The following is a 24,054-nucleotide window of genomic DNA, read 5'->3' as shown; positions in this document are numbered from 1 at the left end:
ACAAAACAGCAGCATTTATTGATTTTGTGTTATTTTGTTCATTTGTCATTTTAGAGTGTACATGCCAAGGATTATTCAAAGTCAAGGTAAAGTAAGTCCCTTCGGCTGCTCCCTTGTTTTGTACTTGGGGTCACCACAGCAAATACGAGGTGGATCTGCATGTTGAATTGGCACAAGCTTTATGCCGGATGCCCTTCCTGACGCAACAGCACGCTACATGGAGAAATGTAGCGGGGTGGGATTTGAACCGGGATCCTGCTGCACTGAAACCAAGTGCATTAACACTTGGCCACCACCCCTGCATTCAAACTCAAGGTATATTTTTGTCAAAGTTACTGAGTCTTGATTTGCTTTCACTTCCATGACAAAAGTCAGTCCATCTATACATGAACCAATTTTTCTGTCCATCCATCTGTCCATCTGTCAGTCTGTTGCTCCATCGAATAGAAGTAATAATAAAATATCAATAACACTGATAATAATAATAAAAATAATGATAATATGAATGTGTGTATATGATAACAAGAACATAAACAATTTATAAATACATTATTAATACATTCCTTCTCACTGTCGCCAAGTGCTTGCTCACAGGGGGTCGTTTTGACCATTGGGGTTTTTCTGTAATTATTGTATGGCTTTTGCCTTACAATATAAAGCGCCTTGGAGCAACTGTTTGTTGTGATTTGGCGCTATATAAATAAAATTGATTTGATTTAAGACAGTAAATTAACATAAATAATTACGTAGATCAAGCTGGTAGCGTGTTACTGACTCACTTTCATCCTACATATGGAGAATATCTCTGCTTCCTCTCTGTCTTTTCCCACAGCTTGTCTGCTTAAGACACTCTTATGCTTCTTAAAAGTCCTCCTCCCTACTCTTACCAGTTTGGCACCTTAGGTGCTCTCTTAAGGCCTAAGGTACTTTGCGGAGAACTTTCATCTTACTCAGGGAAAATTCTAAGAAATGTCTAAGAATTTGAGAAATTCTAAGATTTTTCTTAGAATAATGTCACTAGGAGGTTGGGCTGCTTCATGCATATGGGCTCTGGAGTCCAGGGTATAATGGTCCATTTTTGACTATTGTTGGTTTTACGTTTATACCTTTAAAAAGTTTTTACTTGTTTGGTTTCTTTTTTCAGCACAACCTACAGTTTTTCTTTCACTGTGACACACTGTATTAACACAGATAACCTAAAATTACACAAAAACAGAAAATCTGAGTAGAATTTTTTTTGACTGTTAACAACACAAACCTGTTTAACGAACCATTTGTATAATATACACACACACACACACACACACACACACACACACACACACACACACACACACACACACACACACACACACACACACACACACACACACACACACACACACCTTCGACCGCTTAGTCCAGTCAAGGGTTATGGGGGGCTGAGTCTGTCCCAGCAGTCACAGAGCACGAGGCGGGGTTCAAAATGTAAATATAAATGTTAAATTTCAAAAACATATGTACAAATATAGTGCAGGAAATGCTAATGTTAACCCATTTACATAACAAATGTACATATAAATTGTAAATTTCAAAACCATATGTATAAATGTTGTGCAAGAAATGCTAAACGATTTACAAAACAATCAAATGTCAAAATAATATGCAACACAAATTATTTGTGCCACTGAAAAAAAAAAAAAAAATCCAACACAATACAGAGGGGCACATTGCAGGCCTGACACTTCCACAGTGTGTCACTCTTCTTGTTATCCACCTGAAGGCAGCGTTGGCATCTCAGTCTGCCTTTAGTGACTTTTTGGTGAGGATCTGAGCCTGTCATAATGGGCACAAAAACGTGATTCTGGGGGACACCTGTCTGCCACAGAGTTGACACACCAGCTCCACCTTGAAATCTTTGTGTGTTATGGGTGGCACTTACTTGACGCTGCTGATCTCATGGTGCAAGATAAATGCATTTGTGGTTGCAATGTCAAGGAAGTGCAGCAACACAGTCCTGTACCACTGCATAGTTTTTCAATGGGTGGAGTAATATTGAAAGGTTGACTCCACCCGTGTTTTTATTATAGGCCAAAACTGGGGTAGGACAGGGAATGTCTTTCTCCATCCACCACTCATCCTTGACCCTTCTCTGCACCATCTCACCCGAAAATACATGCTGGATGGTGGAGCACACAGACACCTCCCGTGTGTCCATCCACTTTACGAACACCAGAGGCTCCTCTCTGATCCAGCTCACAGATCCTCTTGCACATTTTTTTTTGTGAGAGCATTTGACCTCCCTCTGGGGCATCCTTGTCTGTTCTCCCTGTATGTGCCACATGTTCCAAACTTCATCTTGGCCAACTCCATGAACAGTTTGGGACTTGTATAAAAATTGTCCATGTAAATGTGGTACCCAGTACCAAGCGAGAATGGTACTAGGTCTCGTATGACAGCCCGTGCTCACTTGTGGTCAGTCTTGCCAGTGTATATGGTAAACGTGAGTGTGTAGCCATTGTTTGTATCAGCCAACACAAAAAGTTTCATGCCCCATTTTGTTGGCTTGTCCTTCAAATATTGTGTCATTCCAGTTTTTGCCTTCATCACCACCATCCTTTTATCCACTGCCAGCTCCATCCTCGGGTGGTACTAAGGCTGGCAGGCACTGAGGATGTCATCATAAAGAGGCTTGACTCCAAACAGTTTGTCATGTCCTGCTGTTCCCTTTTTTCTATCATTTTTCTACATCCTCATCTGGATCACTCAGGTGGATGTTCCAAAATATGTATCGCAGAGAAAATACGATTTTGTTTCCAGTAGTCCTGGAGACTTGGCTGTGACATCAATGACATATATATAAAAAGCCCTAAAATATTGTGCAGATCTTCCATTTCAATGTCTGTCCAGTTGTATTTTTTCCCCAATGCCTTGTTTTTATATCAATTTTATTTGTGTTGGTGCAAATTGTTCTGTGTCAGTTGCAAAAAAAAAAAGAAAGAAAGAAAGAAAAAAGGTATGTTGGACATTGGGCAGAAAACGATTCACCTGGAATTCCTGGTGTTCTCCGTGGCTCAAATCTGCTTACTGCTGGAAAAGTGTCTGCATCCTCTTCCGTGTTCCAGCAGTCAGCGCTGGGGCATGGCTCTGCTGTGCATCCACCTGCTCTGGTTGCTCGTCCAGAACAAAAGAGGGATCATCTCCTTCATCATCAGAATCCTCACTGTCTGGTTCAGACTCTGACAATGCACTGCGCCCTCCATCTTGCTCCAATTCAAAAAATAACTGAAGCACTTGCTCATCATTCATAAGATACCTCATTTTTACAAAAAAAAAAAAAAAAATCACCACCACACTAACCACACACTCTAAATACTCCACCAAAATAATACACCCTTCAAACACGCCAAATATTTCTCAAATCTCTCAAATACCAAAACTCTAATCGCTGTCTGCTTTTCTCTCTCCTCGCTGAAACACCCACAATATTCCTACCCTCAGCAACCAAATTACATGGCTTGGGGATTATTGTTATTGGCTTATGTAGTTTATTTTCCACCAGTGATAAAGACAAATTCATGTTTTGTTTTGTATTTTTTTTATTGTGTTGCTATGGGCAGAAGTTGGAGAAGGAAGAAAAGAAACTTTGTTTGTGTATGTCATGCGCGAAACGTGCACCCACAAGCAAAACCACATGGGTTCGGTGGGCTGTGTTCAAACACACGTGAGGTTAGTGACTTCTCATTGGTTAGCTTGTGCGTTGTGAAAAAGAAGGAGTCATGTTTCTTCCCACTGCTGTTGCTGATACAGCAGAGAAGGAAATGATCCTTTTTGCTGTGGGTATGTACATAAACGCACAGGAAAAATGATATTCATGAAATTGCATAGCGTAAAAAATACTCATAAGTTAAGTTATACTAGGCCTCTTAACAAAATTTAAAAAGTGGTATAAAGGTTGAAGACTGCACATTTAACACACAATCAAAGGGAGACTCAGAGTGCAGCAGATTGAGTGTTACATCCACTTAATTAGGTCATGTGACTTTTGATGCAGAGGTGCGTCATTCGACTCCACAGAGTTAATACATCCTTATTTATTACTTACTACATCCTGATTTGCCCGCATCCTCACCGCACATACTGTCAACATGTTCAAAGTCCCTGGAGAACACACTGAACCCTTTGCTGTACGTACTGGGTTCCTAATAAGTTGTACTTCTAACTTGGTCCTCTTGGGGTTTTTTTTTACAAAGGTTGTGGCAATGTGATGAGGTATAAACTAGGCTGAGGTGTTGCTGTAATCTATAATACTGCTTTTAGTTTATCACCTAACAGGGGAGATACATTTAATTCGCTTGAACACCTTGTCCATTGCTGTTCTCAGGCTGGTAATGTGATGGAGGCCAGCATGGGTCACTGTGCATTAGGTGTCAGTAAACCTCACTGCCCAACAGCCACAAGGCCAGAGCCTGGGTTTTGGCCTTCTGGTTAGAGCATCCGCCTCCCATGCCGGTGTCACATATTGAAAGGTCCCCCCTAAAAATTGGTGCACCCTGCCTTCACTGTGCATGTGTCATTAGCCGTGGTTCATGGATTATCACATTGTTTCTGCTTAAAACTGCACTCCAGTCATCATCTATCTCAGCTGATAGATATCTGAAGCTTTTGTCCAATAATCATTTCCACATAAATTCAGCATTATTGGCCTCTACTGGTGGTTGGCTCTCACTGCGGTAATGTATCACTTCCTGTTCTGGAGCACAGCGGTGTTTTGCTGTATCTGTTAGCTGTTGAATCTACGTAGTTAGATTGATCTTGATAACCAGATAACGATTTATTTCACAGTGTAATCTTCACATGCCTTAATTAAAGCACTCTCTCTGCTGAATCACCTCTAAATTATTCACACATTATTCACTTTGTGTGTTTTTAGGAATCCGCTAGCTTAGCACAGCTATTAACTCTTAGCCAGTTTAGCATGGCGGCTTCACCTGTCTCTCCCGCACTTTTCTGCGCTGGGTGTGAAATGTTTAGTTATTCCTCGCCCTCCTTTAGCAGTAATGGTACTTGTAATAAGTGTAGCTTGTTCATAGCTTTGGAGGCCAGGCTGGGCGAATTGGAGACTCGGCTCCACACCTTGGAAAATCCTACAGCTAGCCAGGCCACTGTAGTTGGTGCGGACCAAGGTAGCTTAGCCGCCGTTAACTGTCCCCCAGCAGATCCCAAGCAGCCGGGAAAGCAGGCCGGCTGGGTGACTGTGAGGAAGAAGCATAGTTCTAAACAGAAGCCCCCTGTACACCACCAACCCGTTCACATCTCTAACTGTTTTTCCCCACTCGGCGACTCACCCGTCGAGGATCAAACTCTGGTTATTGGCGACTCTGTTTTGATAAATGTGAAGTTAGCAACACCAGCAACCATAGTCAAATGTCTTCCGGGGGCCAGAGCAGGCGACACTGAAGGAAATTTGAAACTGCTGACTAAGGCTAAGCGTAAATTTGGTAAGATTGTAATTCACGTCAGCAGTAATAATACCCGGTTACATCAATCGGAGGTAACTAAAATTAATATTGAATCGGTGTGTAACTTCGCAAAAACAATGTCGGACTCTGTAGTTTTCTCTGGGCCTCTCCCCAATCGGACCACGAGTGACATGTTTAGCCGCATGTTCTCCTTGAATTGCTGGCTGTCTGAGTGGTGTCCAAAAAATGAGGTGGGCTTCATAGATAATTGGCAAAGTTTCTGGGGAAAACCTGGTCTTGTTAGGAGAGACGGCATCCATCCCACTTTGGATGGAGCAGCTCTCATCTCTAGAAATCTGGCCAATTTTCTTAAATCCTCCAAATCGTGACTATCCAGGGTTGGGACCAGGAAGCAGAGTTGTAGCCTTACATGCCTCTCTGCAGCTTCTCTCCCCCTGCCATTCCCCCAATACCCCATCCCTGTAGAGACGATGCCTGCTCCTATCAATCAATCAATCAATTTTTTTTTATATAGCGCCAAATCACAACAAACAGTTGCCCCAAGGCGCTTTATATTGTAAGGCAAGGCCATACAATAATTATGTAAAACCCCAACGGTCAAAACGACCCCCTGTGAGCAAGCACTTGGCTACAGTGGGAAGGAAAAACTCCCTTTTAACAGGAAGAAACCTCCAGCAGAACCAGGCTCAGGGAGGGGCAGTCTTCTGCTGGGACTGGTTGGGGCTGAGGGAGAGAACCAGGAAAAAGACATGCTGTGGAGGGGAGCAGAGATCGATCACTAATGATTAAATGCAGAGTGGTGCATACAGAGCAAAAAGAAAAAGAAACAGTGCATCATGGGAACCCCCCAGCAGTCTACGTCTATAGCAGCATAACTAAGGGATGGTTCAGGGTCACCTGATCCAGCCCTAACTATAAGCTTTAGCAAAAAGGAAAGTTTAAGCCTAATCTTAAAAGTAGAGAGGGTGTCTGTCTCCCTGATCTGAATTGGGAGCTGGTTCCACAGGAGAGGAGCCTGAAAGCTGAAGGCTCTGCCTCCCATTCTACTCTTACAAACCCTAGGAACTACAAGTAAGCCTGCAGTCTGAGAGCGAAGCGCTCTATTGGGGTAATATGGTACTACGAGGTCCCTAAGATAAGATGGGACCTGATTATTCAAAACCTTATAAGTAAGAAGAAGAATTTTAAATTCTATTCTAGAATTAACAGGAAGCCAATGAAGAGAGGCCAATATGGGTGAGATATGCTCTCTCCTTCTAGTCCCCGTCAGTACTCTAGCTGCAGCATTTTGAATTAACTGAAGGCTTTTTAGGGAACTTTTAGGACAACCTGATAATAATGAATTACAATAGTCCAGCCTAGAGGAAATAAATGCATGAATTAGTTTTTCAGCATCACTCTGAGACAAGACCTTTCTGATTTTAGAGATATTGCGTAAATGCAAAAAAGCAGTCCTACATATTTGTTTAATATGCACTTTGAATGACATATCCTGATCAAAAATGACTCCAAGATTTCTCACAGTATTACTAGAGGTCAGGGTAATGCCATCCAGAGTAAGGATCTGGTTAGACACCATGTTTCTAAGATTTGTGGGGCCAAGTACAATAACTTCAGTTTTATCTGAGTTTAAAAGCAGGAAATTAGAGGTCATCCATGTCTTTATGTCTGTAAGACAATCCTGCAGTTTAGCTAATTGGTGTGTGTCCTCTGGCTTCATGGATAGATAAAGCTGGGTATCATCTGCGTAACAATGAAAATTTAAGCAATACCGTCTAATAATACTGCCTAAGGGAAGCATGTATAAAGTGAATAAAATTGGTCCTAGCACAGAACCTTGTGGAACTCCATAATTAACTTTAGTCTGTGAAGAAGATTCCCCATTTACATGAACAAATTGTAATCTATTAGACAAATATGATTCAAACCACCGCAGCGCAGTGCCTTTAATACCTATGGCATGCTCTAATCTCTGTAATAAAATTTTATGGTCAACAGTATCAAAAGCAGCACTGAGATCTAACAGAACAAGCACAGAGATGAGTCCACTGTCCGAGGCCATAAGAAGATCATTTGTAACCTTCACTAATGCTGTTTCTGTACTATGATGAATTCTAAAACCTGACTGAAACTCTTCAAATAGACCATTCCTCTGCAGATGATCAGTTAGCTGTTTTACAACTACCCTTTCAAGAATTTTTGAGAGAAAAGGAAGGTTGGAGATTGGCCTATAATTAGCTAAGATAGCTGGGTCAAGTGATGGCTTTTTAAGTAATGGTTTAATTACTGCCACCTTAAAAGCCTGTGGTACATAGCCAACTAACAAAGATAGATTGATCATATTTAAGATCGAAGCATTAAATAATGGTAGGGCTTCCTTGAGCAGCCTGGTAGGAATGGGGTCTAATAAACATGTTGATGGTTTGGATGAAGTAACTAATGAGAATAACTCAGACAGAACAATCGGAGAGAAAGAGTCTAACCAAATACCGGCATCACTGAAAGCAGCCAAAGATAACGATACGTCTTTGGGATGGTTATGAGTAATTTTTTCTCTAATAGTTAAAATTTTGTTAGCAAAGAAAGTCATGAAGTCATTACTAGTTAAAGTTAATGGAATACTCAGCTCAATAGAGCTCTGACTCTTTGTCAGCCTGGCTACAGTGCTGAAAAGAAACCTGGGGTTGTTCTTATTTTCTTCAATTAGTGATGAGTAGAAAGATGTCCTAGCTTTACGAAGGGCTTTTTTATAGAGCAACAGACTCTTTTTCCAGGCTAAGTGAAGATCTTCTAAATTAGTGAGACGCCATTTCCTCTCCAACTTACGGGTTATCTGCTTTAAGCTACGAGTTTGTGAGTTATACCACGGAGTCAGACACTTCTGATTTAAAGCTCTCTTTTTCAGAGGAGCTACAGCATCCAAAGTTGTCTTCAATGAGGATGTAAAACTATTGACGAGATACTCTATCTCCCTTACAGAGTTTAGGTAGCTACTCTGCACTGTGTTGGTATATGGCATTAGAGAACATAAAGAAGGAATCATATCCTTAAACCTAGTTACAGCGCTTTCTGAAAGACTTCTAGTGTAATGAAACTTATTCCCACTGCTGGGTAGTCCATCAGAGTAAATGTAAATGTTATTAAGAAATGATCAGACAGAAGGGAGTTATCAGGGAATACTGTTAAGTCTTCTATTTCCATACCATAAGTCAGAACAAGATCTAAGATATGATTAAAGTGGTGGGTGGACTCATTTACTTTTTGAGCAAAGCCAATAGAGTCTAATAATAGATTAAATGCAGTGTTGAGGCTGTCATTCTCAGCATCTGTGTGGATGTTAAAATCGCCCACTATAATTATCTTATCTGAGCTAAGCACTAAGTCAGACAAAAGGTCTGAAATTCACAGAGAAACTCACAGTAACGACCAGGTGGACGATAGATAATAACAAATAAAACTGGTTTTTGGGACTTCCAATTTGGATGGACAAGACTAAGAGACAAGCTTTCAAATGAATTAAAGCTCTGTCTGGGTTTTGGATTAATTAATAAGCTGGAATGGAAGATTGCTGCTAATCCTCCACCCCGGCCCGTGCTACGAGCATTCTGACAGTTAGTGTGACTCGGGGGTGTTGACTCATTTAAACTAACATATTCATCCTGCTGTAACCAGGTTTCTGTTAGGCAGAATAAATCAATATGTTGATCAATTATTATATCATTTACCAACAGGGACTTAGAAGAGAGAGACCTAATGTTTAATAGACCACATTTAACTGTTTTAGTCTGTGGTGCAGTTGAAGGTGCTATATTATTTTTTCTTTTGAATTTTTATGCTTAAATAGATTTTTGCTGGTTATTGGTAGTCTGGAGCAGGCACCGTCTCTACGGGGATGGGGTAATGAGGGGATGGCAGGGGGAGAGAAGCTGCAGAGAGGTGTGTAAGACTACAACTCTGCTTCCTGGTCCCAACCCTGGATAGTCACGGTTTGGAGGATTTAGAAAATTGGCCAGATTTCTAGAAATGAGAGCTGCTCCATCCAAAGTGGGATGGCTGCCGTCTCTCCTAACAAGACCAGGTTTTCCCCAGAAGCTTTGCCAATTATCTATGAAGCCCACCTCATTTTTTGGACACCACTCAGACAGCCAGCAATTCAAGGAGAACATGCGGCTAAACATGTCACTCCCGGTCTGATTGGGGAGGGGCCCAGAGAAAACTACAGAGTCCGACATTGTTTTTGCAAAGTTACACACCGATTCAATGTTAATTTTAGTGACCTCCGATTGGCGTAACCGGGTGTCATTACTGCCGACGTGAATTACAATCTTACCAAATTTACGCTTAGCCTTAGCCAGCAGTTTCAAATTTCCTTCAATGTCGCCTGCTCTGGCCCCCGGAAGACAATTGACTATGGTTGCTGGTGTCGCTAACTTCACATTTCTCAAAACAGAGTCGCCAATAACCAGAGTTTGATCCTCGGCGGGTGTATCGTCGAGTGGGGAAAAACGGTTAAAGATGTGAACGGGTTGGCGGTGTACACGGGGCTTCTGTTTAGGGCTACGCTTCCTCCTCACAGTCACCCAGTCGGCCTGCTTTCCCGGCTGCTCGGGATCTGCCAGGGGGGAACTAACGGCGGCTAAGCTACCTTGGTCCGCACCGACTACAGGGGCCTTGCTAGCTGTAGAATTTTCCACGGTGCGGAGCCGAGTCTCCAATTCGCCCAGCCTGGCCTCCAAAGCTACGAATAAGCTACACTTATTACAAGTACCATTACTGCTAAAGGAGGCCGAGGAATAACTAAACATTTCACACCCAGAGCAGAAAAGTGCGGGAGAGACAGGAGAAGCCGCCATGCTAAATCGGCTAAGAGCTAGTAGCTACGCTAAGCTAGCGGATTCCTAAAAACACGCAAAGCGAATAATGTGTAAATAATTTAGAGGTGATTCAGCAGAAGGAGTGCTTTAGTTAAGGCACGTAAAGATTACACTGGGAAACAAATCGTAATCTAGATAACTAGATCAATCTAACTGCGCAGATCAAACAGCTAACAGATACAGAAAAACACCGCTGTGCTCCGGAACAAGAAGTGATACAATACCGCAGTGAGAGCCGACCACCAGTAGAGTCAAGTAAAAAGTAAAAAAAAAAAAAAAAAATAAAAAGGTAAAAAAGTCTTGAAAAAGACTATTAGTTCAAAGTCCAAAGCAGCAGGTAGCAGTCTCTGTGTAAACAGTCCCAACAGAGAGCCAAAATTAACAGATACAGCAAAACACCGCTGTGCCGCAGAAATGTGGCAGGGGTGGGATTTGAACCCGGAGCTTTCTGAACTGAAACCAAGCGCATTCAAGACCACCAATAACCAGCAAAAATCTATTTAAGCATAAAAATTCAAATAGAAAAAATAATATAGCACCTTCAACTGCACCACAGACTAAAACAGTTAAATGTGGTCTATTAAACATTAGGTCTCTCTCTTCTAAGTCCCTGTTAGTAAATGTTATAATAATTGATCAACATATTGATTTATTCTGCCTTACAGAAACCTGGTTACAGCAGGATGATTATGTTAGTTTAAATGAGTCAACACCCCCAAGTCACACTAACTGTCAGAATGCTCGAAGCACGGGTTGAGGAGGAGGATTAGCAGCAATCTTCCACTCCAGCTTATTAATTAATCAAAGACCCAGACAGAGCTTTAATTCATTTGAAAGCTTGACTCTTAGTCTTGTCCATCCAAATTGGAAGTCTCAAAAACCGGTTTTATTTGTTATTATCTATCGTCCACCTGGTCGTTACTGTGAGTTTCTCTGTGAATTTTCAGACCATTTGTCTGACTTAGTGCTTAGCTCAGATAAAGTAATTATAGTGGGTGATTTTAACATCCACATAGATGCTGAGAATGACAGCCTCAACACTGCATTTAATCTATTATTAGACTCAAATGGCTTCGCTCAAAATGTAAATGAGCCCACCCACCATTTTAACCGCACTTTAGATCTTGTTCTGACATATGGCATAGAAATTGAAGACTTAACAGTATTCCCTGAAAACCCCCTGTTGTCTGATCATTTCTTAATAACATTTACATTTACTTTAATGGACTACCCAGCAGTGGGGAATAAGTTTCATTACAGTAGAAGTCTTTCTGAAAGCGCTGTAGCTAGGTTTAAGGATATGATTCCTTCTTTGTTATGTTCTTCAATGCCATATACCAACACAGTGCAGAGTAGCTACATAAACTTTGTGAGATAGATTATCTCGTCAATAGCTTTACATCCTCATTGAGCTCAACTGTGGATGCTGTAGCTCCTCTGAAAAAGAGACCCTTAAATCAGAAATGCTTGACTCCGTGGTCTAACCCACAAACTCGCAGCTTAAAGCAGATAACCCGTAAGCTGGAGAGGAAATGGCATCTCACTAATTTAGAAGATATTAATTTAGTCTGGAAAATGGAAAAAATTGAAAAAATGTAGCCTGTTGCTCTATAAAAAAGCCCTCCATAAAGCTAGGACATCTTACTATTCATCACTAATTGAAGAAAATAAGAACAACCCCAGGTTTCTTTTCAGCACTGTAGCCAGGCTGACAAAGAGTCAGAGCTCTATTGAGCCGAGTATTCCTTTAACTTTAACTAGTAATGACTTCATGACTTTCTTTGCAAATAAAATTTTAACTATTAGAGAAAAAATTATTCAGAACCATCCCAAAGACATATCTTTATGTTCGGCTGCCCTCAGTAATGCTGGTGATGCCGGTATTTGGCTAGACTCTTTCTCTCCGAGTGTTCTGTCTGAGTTATTTTCATTAGTTACTTCCTCCAAACTATCAACATGTCTAATAGAACCCATTCCTACCAGGCTGCTCAAGGAAGCCCTACCATTAGTTAATGCTTCGATCTTAAATATGATCAATCTATCTTTATTAGTTGGCTATGTACCACAGGCTTTTAAGGTGGCAGTAATTAAACCATAACTTAAAAAGCCATCACTTGACCCAGCTATCTTAGCTAATTATAGGCCAATCTCCAACCTTCCTTTTCTCTCCAAAATTCTTGAAAGGGTAGTTGTAAACAGCTAACTGATCATCTGCAGAGGAATGGTCTATTTGAAGAGTTTCAGTCAGGTTTCAGAATTCGTCATAGTACAGAAACTGTCAGGGACTGGGCCCGGTCAGGGCGCTAAGCCCTTGATTTTCCTCTTTTCATGGTTTCCCGTCTGCTGCAGCTTTGATTTATTACTATTTATTTTCATCATGATTTATTCTGTCAAGTTTTTCTTGTCACTATTCACTAGTCATATTATTTTCATCATATGGTTATTCTCAGTTCTGTTTTTGTTACTTTCATCATGTGTTTATTCTACGTTCTAATTTTGCTTTGTCACTTTCCTTGTTACATTTATATTCAGATCATGTCTCAATTCCTTTCTATTAATCTGTATTTTCATAGTTGATCATTTAGTTATCATTTGCTCATTTACGAGGTCTTTTAGAAAAGTATCCGACCTTATTATTTTTTTCAAAAACCATATGGATTTGAATCATATGCTTGAACCCTCGTGGGCATGCGAGAGTTTTTTCACGCCTGTCGGTTACGTCATTCGCCTGTGGGCAGTCTTTGAGTGAGGAGTCGCCCACCCTCTCGTCGTTTTTTCATTGTTTAGGAATGGCTCAGAGACTGCTGCTTTGTTTGATAAAAATTTTTTCAAAAACTGTAAGGCACAACTGAGTGGACACCATTCGATAAATTCAGCTGGTTTTCGGTAAAAATTTTAACGGCTGATGAGAGATTTTGGTCTGGTAGTGTCGCCGTAAGACGGCCCACGGCGCCTGACGGCGATCTGCGCTTCGAGGCGGCAGCGTCTCGCCATTTCAAGTTGAAAACTTCCACATTTCAGGCTCTGTTGACCCAGTAAGTCGTCAGAGAACAGAGAACTTTCAGAAGAAGTCGGCATGAGGAGTTTATTCGGACATTCCATTGTTAAGGGACATTTTGTAATGAAAGAACGTGCGGGCAGAGTCGCATGTCGGGCCGGACCCGACCGCGGGGGGTCGCGACAGGAAAAACACCTCCGTTGGAAACCTTAACGGGCAAGTTGGAAAATGCCCAAGCTGTTAAACAGTTTCTCAGTTACTCACTTGTTGAAAGCCATCAAAAGCCGCCTGAATTTTACAAATGGTTTTCAACACGGAGGTGTTTTTCCTGTCGCGGCGCACACAGATTTGCCGAGTCGTCACGGAAACGACTCGGCGAATTTGCGCGCACGTCTTTCATTAAAAAATGTCCTTAAACAGTGGAATGTCCGCATAAAGTCCTCATGCCGGCCTCTTCTGAATCTTCTCTGTTCTCTCACGACGTCCTGGGTGAATTAAGCCTTAAATTAGGATGTTTTCAGGTCGAAACAGGCCGACGACGGCGCCTGGAAGCGCTGCACGACGCCCCGCTCCGTGGGAAGTCCTTACACCGACAGAAACACCCCATAATCTCTCATCAGCCGTTAAACTTTTCACCGAAAACCAGCTTAATTTCTCGAATAGTGTCCACTCGGATATTCCTCACAGGTCCAGAAAAAATTTTGATGAAGTAACGCGCACCGTCTCGAGCCGCGTGTGAAACAAATGAATTCAGCCGAGAGGGCGGGAAAACAACTCACTCAAGGCCTGCCCACAGGGAAATGATGTCACCGACACGCGTGAAAAAACTCACGCATGCGCACGAGGGTTCAAGCATGATTGGTGTGATCGCACGTCATTCAAATCCATATAGTTAAAAAAATAAATAAAACGGTCGGTTTATTATCTAATAGACCTCGTATGCTGTTCTCATTTCTGTTTGCACTTTGTCTGGTTTTGTTTCTTTTCTACTTAGAGTTTATGTCTGCCTGTTTCAGTATTAGTTCTGTCATGGTGTTTAATTTCTTATTATTCTCTGAGCAGTTTTATCTAGTTTATCTCCGGTCTGCTTTTCTGTCTTGATTAAGTCTGTCTCGCAAGTTCATGTTTAGTCTAGTCTCTTGTTCATGTCTGATTCCTGTTCAGGGAAATATGAATCAGTTTTGTTTTTGCCTCTTGTTCCCACTTCACATCCTGCACCTGCTTTCATGTCCTTGTCTCACACCCAGTTATTTATGTTCACTTAACATGTCTCACGCCCAGTTATTTATGTTCACTTCACATCCTGCACCTGTCATGTTTTTCTCTCACTTTAACTCTTTCTGCTTTGTCTTCTTTCACTCACTCCCGCTCTTGCACCTGCTCACACATCTTTGTTTCATCACCCCACTCTGTCTTCCTGCCTTCACTATCTTGTCTCATGCCTATCTCTGTTCACTAGCCACGCCCCCTTCTTCATTGTTCCTCACATGCACCTAGTTAACTCCTGTCTTATTTAATCTCCACCCAGCCACCACACCCTTGTTCGTTTGTTGTCTTTGTACACTCACCAGCGCTTTGTCTAGTCCTGTTTTTGCCGTGTATCCAGATCCTGCTTTGTGTTTTTTGACTGCGTGTTTTGCCTTGCCCATGATGTCTGTGTCTGCTCGTGCCTTTGAACCCTGCTTGCCCATGACTGCGTTTTTGCCTGACCCTGTTTGTGCTTCTGCCTCGCCGACTGATCACCTGTGTACCGAACCAGAGCCTGAATTAAAGACCATGAGTACTTCTACATCCAGTAGTCCGAGAGTTTGCATTTTGGGTCCAAACACTTCGTGTGCCTGGCACCCGCCGGGTGTGACATTACAAACGAGCCAGAAAATGGACCCAGCGAACTCCACACTGGTTGCCACAGCCAACGACCTTGCCTTAATCAAGTACATTTTTTCTGAAATAGAATTCTGTTTGGACTGCTTTAGAGCCTGTTTCACACCAAAGAAGAGGTCTGCTTATCTCAACCAAGCCCTGGATCGTGTTGAGGCAAATTCTTGGCTGTATGATTTTTTTCCCAGACCTGGAGAATCTTGACAAATTTTTTGCCGTGGAAAAACTCCCCGCCTGGATCGGACAACCTGAAGACCATCTGGCATTCAGCCTCCAACTCACTGACAGCAACTCAGAGTGGGAGGACATTGATGACGACACATCATCAGAGGCTGAAGGTCAGGCACTGCAGGACACGGCTAATACACTATTCAGGATTCAAGACTTATTTTTCGAATATCAGGACTGCCAGAGTCAGCAGAACCAACAGCGAATTTTCTCAGCTCTTGATCTGATCTTTTCAGCCGAACCAGAGCTGGTAAACAATTTTCCAGAGCTTAAGAACATTAAATTGCAGTTTGAGCAGGGTTGGATCCCTCCCTGTATTCAGGACCCCATGGGCTTTTTGCTTGAGGCCGAGCTCACTTCCACCTGTTGTGAGGAGCCGCACATCATAACGCTCTCAGACGCCGCCCTCGTTCCACCCTGGTACGATGCAACACTGAAGCCAGCCACTTACCTCATGTCTCCTGGTCCAGAAATACAGCCACTGAGGTCGGTCCCTCTCCAGACTCCTCCCATACCTGCTCCACGACAGAATAAAGTAATGCCCAGTAATCCGGATCCAGCTGAACCACTCGTCGTGGGCGCAAACACTTCAGCGCGCCCACTCCTGGTGGCCCCAATCCCGATTCCCAGGTCAGTCCGAGTGCCCGTGCCAACTCCACCGACACCTGCTTCCGAGATGGCAGCCAAATCCACCTGTTCCTCTGGACAGTCACTGTCCGCGCTGCTGCCAGTAGAACCTTCGGAGTTATGCTCATCACCACCAGTAATCTCGTCCGGGAAAGCCTCAGCACACACAACGGTCGCTAGGCAGACGGAGCTGCCCGGACCCTCAGCATTGTTCAGCCGACTGATCACCTGTGTACCGAACCAGAGCCTGAATTAAAGACCATGAGTACTTCTACATCCAGTAGTCCGAGAGTTTGCATTTTGGGTCCAAACACTTTGGGTGCCTGGCACCCGCCGGGCGTGACAGAAACAGCATTAGTGAAGGTTACAAATGATCTTCTTATGGCCTCAGACAGTGGACTCATCTCTGTGCTTATCCTGTTAGACCTCAGTGCGGCTTTTGATACTGTTGACCATAAAATTTTATTACAGAGATTAGAGCATGCCATAGGTATTAAAGGCACTGTGCTGCAGTGGTTTGAATCATATTTATCTAATAGATTACAATTTGTTCATGTAAATGGGGAGTCTTCTTCACAGACTAAGGTTAATTATGGAGTTCCACAGGGTTCTGTGCTAAGACCAATTTTATTCACTTTATACATGCTTCCCTTAGGTAGTGTTATTAGAAAGCATTGCTTAAATTTTCATTGTTACGCAGATGATACCCAGCTTTATCTATCCATGAAGCCAGAGGACACACACCAATTAGTTAAACTGCAGGAATGTCTTTCAGACATAAAGACATGGATGACCTCTAATTTCCTGCTTTTAAATTCAGATAAAACTGAAGTTATTGTACTTGGCCCCACAAATCTTAGAAACATGGTGTCTAACCAGATCCTTACTCTGGATGGCATTACCCTGACCTCTAGTAATACTGTGAGAAATCTTGGAGTCATTTTTGATCAGGATATGTCATTGAAAGCGCATATTAAACAAATATGTAGGACTGCTTTTTTGCATTTACGCAATATCTCTAAAATTAGAAAGGTCTTGTCTCAGAGTGATGCTGAAAAACTAATTCATGCATTTATTTCCTCTAGGCTGGACTATTGTAATTCATTATTATCAGGTTGTCCTAAAAGTTCCCTGAAAAGCCTTCAGTTAATTCAAAATGCTGCAGCTAGAGTACTAACGGGGACTAGAAGGAGAGAGCATATCTCACCAATATTGGCCTCTCTTCATTGGCTTCCTGTTAATTCTAGAATAGAATTTAAAATTCTTCTTCTTACTTATAAGGTTTTCAATAATCAGGTCCCATCTTATCTTAGGGACCTCATAGTATCATATCATCCCAATAGACCGCTTCGCTCTCAGACTGCAGGCTTACTTGTAGTTCCTAGGGTTTGTAAGAGTAGAATGGGAGGCAGAGCCTTCAGCTTTCAGGCTCCTCTCCTGTGGAACCAGCTCCCAATTCGGATCAGGGAGACAGACACCCTCTCTACTTTTAAGATTAGGCTTAAAACTTTCCTTTGTGCTAAAGCTTATAGTTAGGGCTGGATCAGGTGACCCTGAACCATCCCTTAGTTATGCTGCTATAGATTTAGACTGCTGGGGGGTTCCCATGATGCACCTAGTGTTTATTTTTATTCACCTCTTTTTGAGTGTTTCTTTCTCTGTTTGCTCTGTATGCACCACTCTGCATTTAATCATTAGTGACTGATCTCTGCTCCCCTCCACAGCATGTCTTTTTCCTGGTTCTCTCCCTCAGCCCCAACCAGTCCCAGCAGAAGACTGCCCCTCCCTGAGCCTGGTTCTGCTGGAGGTTTCTTCCTGTTAAAAGGGAGTTTTTCCTTCCCACTGTCGCCAAGTGCTTGCTCACAGGGGGTCGTTTTGACCGTTGGGGTTTTTACGTAATTGGCCTTGCCTTACAATATAAAGCGCCTTGGGGCAACTGTTTGTTGTGATTTGGCGCTATATAAATAAAATTGATTGAATTGATTGATTGATATTGTTAGAAAACAGTGGTTAAGGGCATTTTTCATATGTGTGCATTGAGGGCATCTGCAAAAGTTTGAAGGAAGCTGCACTCTAAACATTGTGGGCAATAAAGACAGTTAGACTCTTAGCTTCTCCATTTTTGTCACTCGGGGTCACCACAGCAGACCTGATATGGATCTGCATGTACAGTGAGGAAAATAAGTATTTGAACACCCTGCGATTTTCAAAATTTCAGACCCCTCCATGATTTCTAAGAGGGAGAACATGCAAAATGGCAGGGTGTTGAAATACTTATTTTCCTCACTGTAGATTTGGCAGTGGTTTTATGCCAGATGCCCTTCCAACCCCATATTACATGGGGAATGGGCACAGGTGGTGTTCAACTTGATAACCTTCTGCGCTGAAAGCAAGCGCATTAATCAAATGAACATGGAAGAAAAATAATCAAAGTGTTTTGGCTACAAATATCAAGCCTATATTTCTGCAAAACCCTGAACGTATCCATGCCTGTGATGCAAATGTAAAACTGTCAGTCATATGTGCTGTGTTGGCATCAAGATTTATTATCCTTTGTAATGTACAATATACAAAAATAGAGGGTACCAAAAATTCACAGTGTCTAAAAGGCAGTGATTACGGTCTACATGACAGGTCTAACAGTACACCTGGTAAGTTGCATAGAAGGACACAGAGCCTCACACTGCAGAGGACAGAGCTCAAAATGGACCAAGCTTCACTTGCATCCACGGGCCACTGAAATCAACCAAACTGGTTGGATTTTGACTTTTGCATCACCATTGAATGATATGATTGTAGCAATATTCATAATTTATGCCATCATAGCGGGAGCGCACGGTTACTTCCACGGCTGTGCTGTGTTTGAGCAGCTGGAGAGGTCAGAGGTTAGAAGCCATCGGGTCGGTCACATTATGGAGCTCTGTCCCTAAACAAACCTCATGTTGATGTGTACTTAGCTGCTGCACTTAAAAAAAAACAAAAAACAAACAAAAACAAATTATAAGGCTTTTTTTTTTTTAAAACAAACAGTGTTAGCTGTACAGTATATAGATACATTTACAAGCTCCTCATCTGTGAACCTCCATCAGGCTGAACTCGGTCTGATATACACGCAAAAGCTCTCACTTTGTGCACATACAGTAGGTCAACTCAAAACCATAGGTGGGTTAGCATTTATTGACCAAGTAATAATAATAAAATATAGCTGTGAAAATGGCCTTTAAGCCCCGGTCACACGGCACTAATGAAGGACACCGAAGCCAAAACGAAACAAAAAATCTGGACTTACGCTGACTTTCGGAGACATCATTTAACCATTGTCCGGCTTTGTTTCAGTAGCTGGCGCTTTGTCAGAATTTTCAAAATGTTGAAAAATGTGGACGAATCCTGACGACAACTTTAATTCGTCTGTATTCTCTTTTGCTTTCTATCGTGATGGTTCCTCATAGTTTGTGTAGTTCCCGTACCGTCAGTGTTCAGTTTGATTGTCATCCAACTTTGTCCAACCTCCCAAGTCCGACGTCTTGCACGAACATTGACGATATCTGAACGGATCAATAACTAAAGATCTGACAAGATGAACGTGACTCGTCCATGTGTGCAACATTGTCATACAGGAACAATAGCGGCAACAACGTTTTATCAACTACTTAACTATTTACACACGTTCTGGTTGTCTTGACAACAGGTTTGTCTTCACAACAACGTGTGCATAAATGCACGTTCCATCCGTTTGTGGTTTCCAAGTACAAATGGCTGCAACGTGCACACCTTCAGGCTGGCTGCAGAGCACAGGGTGGCTGCGCTCGGTCTCATACCCGCTGTCACGTCATCATGAATGTTTCATTTGGATTTTGTTTAAAAGCATCAAGGTCACCGTTCATTTGCTTTTCTTTTGTTAGTTTTGGCTTTGTTTCATTCTTTTATGCGCTTTGGACTCACAGGCTTTTCGGTGATGGGAGAAGTCCAGGCTCGTTTATCCACCTTTTCTTGATGATTTGTGACTTTGTGACTTTTTCCCTTCATTCAGCTATCGCTGTGTGCCGTGTGACTGGGCCCCTATAAACCAACTTTGACAGTTTATAAATAGTACCCCTTCCCCCCTGTGGTGACCATTAACTTACTACAATTAACATCACAAAAAGCAAAGGTAGAAAAAGCAGATCAACAGCAGAATTTGGAAAACACACAAATGCTTTTACAGATCTCCTCATATACAAGTATAGTCACGTATGAAAGCAATTACATGGACAAAATACAGTTACCCAACTGGCCACGCAGACATTCAAACCAGCCACAGGGATACACACTACATTCACTAACTGTTCACAACCCTTCACTGTTCAAAAAAAACAAAAAAACTGCTGACATTCATGCATGTTGCTTGTCGTAAATTAGGCTGATTGCACATAATTAGTTAAATTTGTAGAAGAACAAAATCCAAACTATGAGTTTGAAAGAACTGCCACAGAATGCATTGTCTCAAGGCACAAATCTTTGGAAGATGACTTTAAAAAAGGATTATTCAGTACCAAAAAGTTCTGAAAACACAACAGCCTTCATCATTTTTTTGGTGGGGGTTGAGTGTTGGTTGGTGCAATGTAACTCTTGCTGGAGCCAAACAGATCAATCAGTGGAGAAACATTTAACTTCCAGAAGAACAAACACCATTGCCAACTTTTCCTTGATGCAGGATCTATAGCAGAATGGCCAAGACGGAAGCTTATTTACACTTAGAACATACTAGTATGTTGCCTGTGGGGATCCATGGGCTCTGGATTGGGTAGTGTTTATAAAATATGTTGCTGACATTTTTCAAGGGTGGTAATAAATTATGCACGAGTTGGAATAGGATGTGAGTCCAGAATGTTTTTAGAACCTTAGACCGCAATAGTTTTTAGAAGAACTCAACTCCTTTATTTCCTGTTAATTATGTAATGTTTTAAATGTTAATTTACTGTCTTAAGAAGAACTTAAACAATTTATAAATACATTATCATATACACACTATTATTAGTATTCTTCTCATTATAATTTTATTTTGTTATTACTTCTGTCATTTGATTTTTATTTGGGCTCTAATGGAAATAAGTGTTTTCACTTTCTTCTGTCATCCATGTATTTTTAACGTATTTACAATTATATTATGTACTTAAGAATATAATATAAGTTATGTGGAGTTGCATTAGGAAGGGCACCTGGTGCAAAACCGGTGCCAATTCAACATCCACCTCAGATTTCCTGTGGTGACCCCGAGTGCAAACAAGGGAGCAGCTGAAGGGACTTACTTTTGTACAATGATATTATGTACTTCCATTATACTTACTAAATAAAAGCACATTTTTAATATATAGATGATTTACCACCCCTTGTGTTAGTGGTGTGTGAGTCCAGAATGTAATTATCAATGTCCATTGTTCAGTGTCAGCTCTCCCCAGTTTGTCTGTGATCAAAGTTATACGCATGCACACATGCACGCATGTACGTGCAGCTTTTTGTCTCTTCTGCATTCTCCACAAAGCAGCTGCTTTTATTTTTACACACCTACAAACAGAGACGGTGGCAGAAGACATCAAACACACTACACTTCTCACTCATCATAAAGGTAACATGATACTTATCTAAACTGACTAAACCAACTGAACTACAAAAGCACAATAAATCAATAACACTAACACCACTGTTAAACTAAATGAACCACAATAATAACATTTAAAACCCCAAAACCCCAAACTCCCATGGTGCATTACAGCACAACATCCATTGTTCACTGTTGTTAACTAATACAAGCGAAGCACCGCATAGCGGTGCGAAGCACGCGCATGGTACAACAGGAAGTGCCAAATTTTGGGTCCACAACAGGAAATGTCAAATGTCAAACACTTCCTGTATCAACCCTTCCTAGATTTACAAACGAGATCCCATCGAATCTCACGGGAACTCAGCGGCAAGTTCACACTGAAACAGGAAGTGCCAAATTTTGAGTTCACAGTGAAACAGGAAATGCCAAATCAAATCAAATCAAATCAATCAAAACAATTTTATTTGTATAGCGCCAAATCACAACAAACAGTTGCCCCAAGGCACTTTATATTGTAAGGCAAAAGCCATACAATAATTACAGAAAAATTACAAATGTTGAATACTTCTTGGCATGGGTGGAGCTAGAGCGGCGACCAGGGTTGCACTGGACTCCCCAGAAATCTGATTGGACATAGATGATTGACATGTCACAGCACCACATGTCTGGTTGAAAAGAGCTGCATTTTGAAATCAGTGAGTGACATTGACTGCTAGGTTCCCCTGTCCAGTAGTTGGTGCTGTGTACCACAAAAAGCTCTAATCCACCTCAGTAGAACAAGAACAATTTTTTGCCCCAGATTTGAACTGAACACGTCATTTGAACCATTGACTAATAATGACACCAAAGTTATATTGGTGAGTAAACAACCGTATTTTATGCCAGAAATGAGGTCCAGGTTGTTAAAAGTGGCATTTTCCCTTTAATTCGGGTTTTCTTATATATGCTTGTGTTTCCAGTGATTTTTTTAAATGAGCAGGCACCTGTTGATTAAATAACCTCTTAATTTTTCTCTCTGAGTGAGACAAAGAGGATGCATTTCACTTAAAAATACACATGCCATGAAGTGTTTCTCAACTGTACTCAAAAGTATTGGAATACTTAGCATTTCACATATTTTAATTTGTTTATGCCATTTCAAATAGAAATAAATAAATAACTCTAAAGTTATCTTCCTTAAACTCAAACTGAAAGCAAATGTCTACAACTTGATATAAATTAATTAAAAATATAAAATACAGCTTCCTGATGAAGTGGTGTAGAGGAGGATTTTCTTAAAAAGAAGACCTGAACATTCAGCTACAATTTGTCAGAAAGTACATCTGAGATGCAAGCCTAGATTTGATGTTTTGGTGAAAGAAACTTTTATATTTCTTTATAACTGAGGTAAATAAAGTCCAAGACATATTCAGTGACTTGGAAATGTTTATGTTTCCATCCCCTGACTTGTCTGAAGAAAACTGGCACTAAAACTGATTATTATTTGCAGGTATTAGCAAGTTTTAGAGATTTGCTTTCAGTTTGAGTTTGAGGAAGATAATTTTAGAATTTTTTATTCTTTATATTTTTTTGTATTTCTTGTATTTGAATTTTTTGTATCTTGTATTTTTGGAGGGCACTGTATCCTAACCTTATGATGAGTGCAAAATGAGTGTCGTATTATTACTGTTTTGTTCAAGAATGTTTAATTTTCAGTGTTCCTGCTTTGTGTGAAATCATAGTCATAACATATATCATATTGATATGACAATATTAAGATATGATAATTTGGCCATATTGTACAGCCCTACTGTCAACTAGATGAAAACTTTGAATATTAATTTACATCTAATTAGGGGTGTCTGTGGGGTGGTGCCCCCCAGAAGCTGAAAGGCAAATAAAAAAAAAGAAAAAAGAAAAAATGTTTAAAAAGGCCAGGTTTTAGCTCAAAGGTTTTAGTCATGCTCATGCTCCCAAGAACCATTTTACTAAAAAAAAAAAAAGTCTGAAGGACCTAAATGGCATGGTTAGATGGTGAGGAGCTTCCAGGCATGTGAGAGGCAAATAAAGAAAAATGCTTTAAAGGCGGGGAATTTGGGGGGAGCGGAGCCAAAATACATAAGTACACCAAATACATAAACATACCAAATGGCAAATGGCAAGTGATCGAAGCCATACATACGCACACATACATGCACACAGAGGCCACTTGGCTATTATATAGATGAATGCACTTGAAGTTTGAGAATAGCACGTTTATAAAGTCCAAGTGTGTTATGTGTCTTACTGAGGAGAAGCCATGAAGCCTGGATCCTTGGAAAATTGTCATAGTGTTTGCGCTTTTGAATGTTTCTTCAACAGGAACTGTGAAACTCAGCCAAAGACAACATCATCATTATAGTCCATTAACTGCTGAGTTTTGTT

At 41.3% G+C, this 24,054-nt stretch overlaps 1 long non-coding RNA gene across 1 annotated transcript; it reads right to left on the bottom strand.

Annotated features, from left to right (window-relative positions):
• Positions 1–846: 846 nt before the first annotated feature.
• Positions 847–22,646, bottom strand: LOC117524610. The gene is made up of 3 exons (XR_004564807.1): positions 22,635–22,646; positions 21,077–21,091; positions 847–1,017 (listed from the first exon to the last, which is right to left on the bottom strand). It is a non-coding gene; the product is annotated as an uncharacterized LOC117524610 (long non-coding RNA).
• Positions 22,647–24,054: the final 1,408 nt, after the last annotated feature.

The sequence above is a fragment of the Thalassophryne amazonica genome, chromosome 14 (genome assembly GCF_902500255.1).
Source record: "Thalassophryne amazonica chromosome 14, fThaAma1.1, whole genome shotgun sequence".
Classification (NCBI taxonomy): Eukaryota; Metazoa; Chordata; class Actinopteri; order Batrachoidiformes; family Batrachoididae; genus Thalassophryne; species Thalassophryne amazonica.
This window is presented reverse-complemented; position numbering and strand designations above follow the sequence as displayed.